Source organism: Corvus brachyrhynchos, unplaced genomic scaffold (assembly GCF_000691975.1).
Source record: "Corvus brachyrhynchos isolate BGI_N302 unplaced genomic scaffold, ASM69197v1 scaffold18, whole genome shotgun sequence".
NCBI lineage: Eukaryota > Metazoa > Chordata > Aves > Passeriformes > Corvidae > Corvus > Corvus brachyrhynchos.
The window spans coordinates 1,320,682-1,324,920 of record NW_008246064.1 but is presented as its reverse complement, the minus strand read 5'-3'; the positions used below and the strand labels follow the sequence as shown (position 1 = coordinate 1,324,920).

General features: G+C 25.0%; 1 protein-coding gene across 1 annotated transcript in view; it reads right to left on the bottom strand.

Moving 5' to 3' along the window:
- LOC103623967 overlaps positions 1 to 3,458 on the bottom strand; it is a 27,274-nt gene extending 23,816 nt beyond the window's left edge. Inside the window, exon 1 of the mRNA XM_017746771.1 lies at positions 3,305 to 3,458. The gene's annotated coding sequence lies outside the window, so the exon portion shown is untranslated. The remainder of the gene's footprint in view (positions 1 to 3,304) is intronic.
- Positions 3,459 to 4,239: the final 781 nt, after the last annotated feature.

Below are 4,239 nucleotides of genomic sequence, written 5' to 3'. Positions count from 1 at the left end.
CAATGCCTGATGTCACCGCAGGGCCAGGATGCGCGGGGACGCTGGGAATTGGAGTCTTCTCCCTCTAGCCCAGCGTCGGGATCCCCCTTCCCACGGGGCTTTATGGGCGCTGCCTGGAAAGCGCGGCCGAGCGGAGCCATTCGATGGGGAAGGGAGCGCGGGGGAGTTGGGGAAATGCGGCTCCTCCTCCGCAATTAGCAGAAGTAATTTGCAAGTAATTACGCTCAGGTGATCGCTGTGCTATGTTTATATATAAATGTATACCTGTAAAAAAGTATATATATAAAAGTATGTGTGTGTATATACATTTAAAGTATATACATGGTGTAAAAGTGAGTGTGTAAAAGTATACAAGTATAAAAAAATATAAAAGTATATCTATTAAATTATGTGTATATATCTATTTAAAGTGTACATATATATGTAAAAGTATAAAAGAATATCAGTATAAAAGTATATAAGTATAAAAGTATATATACCAAAGTACATGTATGTGTATATATATATTTAAATATATGTATGTGCATCTATACGTATACATGTATTTAAAGTATATAGATGTGTGTAAAAGTGAATGTATAAAAGTATACAAGTATAAAAAAATAAAGGTATATATATTAAATTATGTGTATATATATTTAAAGTGTACATATATATGTAAAGTGTATCTATAAAAGAATATCAGTATATAAGTATAAAAGTATATATACCAAAGTATGTGTATGTATGTATATATATTTAAAGTATATACGTGTGTGTAAAAGTGAATGTGTAAAAGTGTACAGGTATAAAAAAATATAAAAGTATATCTATTAAATTATGTGTATATATCTACTTAAAGTGTACATAGATATGTAAAAGTATAAAAGAATATCAGTATAAAAGTATATAAGTATAAAAAAATGTAAAAGTATATATATTAAATTATGTGTATATATATATATTTAAAGTGTACATATATATGTAAAAGTATAAAAGAATATCAGTATAAAAGTATATAAGTATAAAAGTATATATACCAAAGTACATGTATGTGTATATATATATTTAAATATATGTATGTGCATCTATACGTATATATATATTTAAAGTATATAGATGTGTGTAAAAGTGAATGTATAAAAGTATACAAGTATAAAAAAATAAAGGTATATATATTAAATTATGTGTATATATATTTAAAGTGTACATATATATGTAAAGTGTATCTATAAAAGAATATCAGTATATAAGTATAAAAGTATATATACCAAAGTATGTGTATGTATGTATATATATTTAAAGTATATACGTGTGTGTAAAAGTGAATGTGTAAAAGTGTACAGGTATAAAAAAATATAAAAGTATATCTATTAAATTATGTGTATATATCTATTTAAAGTGTACATATATATGTAAAAGTATAAAAGAATATCAGTATAAAAGTATATAAGTATAAAAGTATATATACCAAAGTATGTGTATATATATATTTAAATATATATACATTTAAATATATATATGTGTATACATATATTTAAAGTATATACATGGTGTAAAAGTGAATGTGTAAAAGTATACAAGTACAAAAAAATATAAAAGTATATCTATTAAATTATGTGTATATATTTAAAGTGTACATAGATATGTAAACTGTATCTATAAAAGAATATCAGTATAAAAGTATATCAGTATAAAAGTATATATACCAAAGTATGTGTATATATATGTATATATATTTAAAGTATATACGTATGTGTAAAAGTATAAAAGTATATCTATTAAATTATGTGTATATGTATATTTAAAGTGTACATATATATGTAAAAGTATAAAAGAATATCAGTATAAAAGTATATAAGTATAAAAGTATATATACCAAAGTATGTATATGTATATATATATTTATTTAAAGTATATACGTATGTGTAAAAGTATAAAAGTATATCTATTAAATTATGTGTATATGTATATTTAAAGTGTACATATATATGTAAAAGTATAAAAGAATATCAGTATAAAAGTATATAAGTATAAAAAATGTAAAAGTATATATATTAAATTATGTGTATATATATTTAAAGTGTACATATATATGTAAAGTGTATCTATAAAAGAATATCAGTATAAAAGTATATAAGTATAAAAAATGTAAAAGTATATATATTAAATTATGTGTATATATATTTAAAGTGTACATATATATGTAAAGTGTATCTATAAAAGAATATCAGTATAAAAGTATATATACCAAAGTATGTATATGTATATATATATTTAAAGTATATATGCATGTAAAAGTGAATGTATAAAAGTATATAAGTGTAAAAGTACATATTTCTAGTGTGTATATATATATATTTGAAGTATATATATGTGTAAAAGTATATATATATATAGAGGAATTTCAGTATAAAAGTATGTAAGTGTAAAAGTACATATTTCAAATGTGTGTATATAGATGTATATATGTGTATATATATATTTAAAGTATATATGCATGTAAAAGTGAATGTATAAAAGTATATAAGTATAAAAAAAATAAAAGTTTATATATTAAATTATGTGTATATATATATTTAAAGTGTATATATATATGTAAAGTGTATCTATAAAAGAATATCAGTATGTAAGTATAAAAGTATATGTGTATATATGTGAATATATATGTATATATTTAAAGTATATACATGTGTGTAAAAGTGAATGTATAAAAGTATATAAGTATAAAAAAATATATTAAAAGTATATATATAAACATATGTATATATGTACATATATTTAAAGTGTACATATATGTGTAAAACTATATCTATAAAAGAACATCAGTATAAAAGTATATAAGTATAAAAAAATATATTAAAAGTATATATATAAACTTATGTATATATGTACATATATTTAAAGTGTACATATATGTGTAAAACTATATCTATAAAAGAACATCAGTATAAAAGTATATAAGTATATAAATAAAATATATAAAATTAAGTACATATATATGTGAATATATTCATTTCTATATACTATATTTATATGCTTTTATATAAAAATATATATGTATTTATATTAGTATATATTCGTGTATACATACTATATTTATATAGTTATATGCATATAAAAGAATATATACATTAGTGTATATATTAGTGGATGTATACTATACTTATAGAATAATAAACTATATATTTTGATGCTTCCAAACCCATTTAAGCTGTAATCAGGAAGCACAAACAAGTGAGGAAATTTCAATTGCTTTAACAGCATATAAATATACATATAAATATACAATAACATCATATTTAGCAGTAAAAGGATTGCACACCTCTTGTATCTCTGGGGGTTTGGCATCTCCAATAATTCACTGGAATTAAAGATTTTTGGTGCTGCTGTGGCATTTCTGTTCCTGTCTTCCCACTCAAGGTGGGATCATCCCAGCTGTGTGAAGGTGAAGGTGAAATCAAGCCCTGTAAAAAGAATTTAAAATTACCTTTATTTTAATTAAGGGCTTTCTTCCATGCTAAGCTGACTTGAATTCTCCCCTTTTTCAAGTATCACAGTTGCATTTTCTCAATTGTTAAACATTTTTTTTCCTTAATAAAGTCATGGGTTTTCCCCAATTCTTTGCCTTGGACTACAAATCTTGATCATCCCCCCACATCACCCTATTTTTAGCCCTACAAAAAAGAATGAGCAAATGTAATTTCAGCAAATAAATGTATCCAGAGGCAATGGAAAAGGGAAATGGATCCTTTCTGAGGAAAATTACACAAAACCCAGTTAAAATGCAATATAATTGGGTTGCTGGGAGGGGGAGTCCATCATCAGTCCAGCATTATTAATCTTGAGACTGGAAAAAAGAGAAAGTGCTAAATTCCAAGTAAATTAAAAAAAAAAAGCCCACAACAAAATACCCATCCAAAAAAATCACAGATCTGCCCTTCAACACACATTTATTTAAGTCATCCGAGTTCAACTCCAAAACACGAATAACACTGCACTGAGAGAACAGAATGTGAGTGGCACACAGCACACAACCTTCCCCAAATGTGACATTTATTCCCTGAAGCTTTTCTGACACAGCAATAAGTAGGAAATGAGGTCAGCTCTCCCTAAAAACCTCAGCCTTTGTTTGCTGTGTTGCTGTTCCCCCTCTGGTTTCTGTCCCAAAACCTCCAGTGATTTTCCCAGACAGCAACTGTCACCCTCCAGCTCCTCCCAGCTGCCTGGTGTCAGCACAACTGGAGAATAAAATAATAT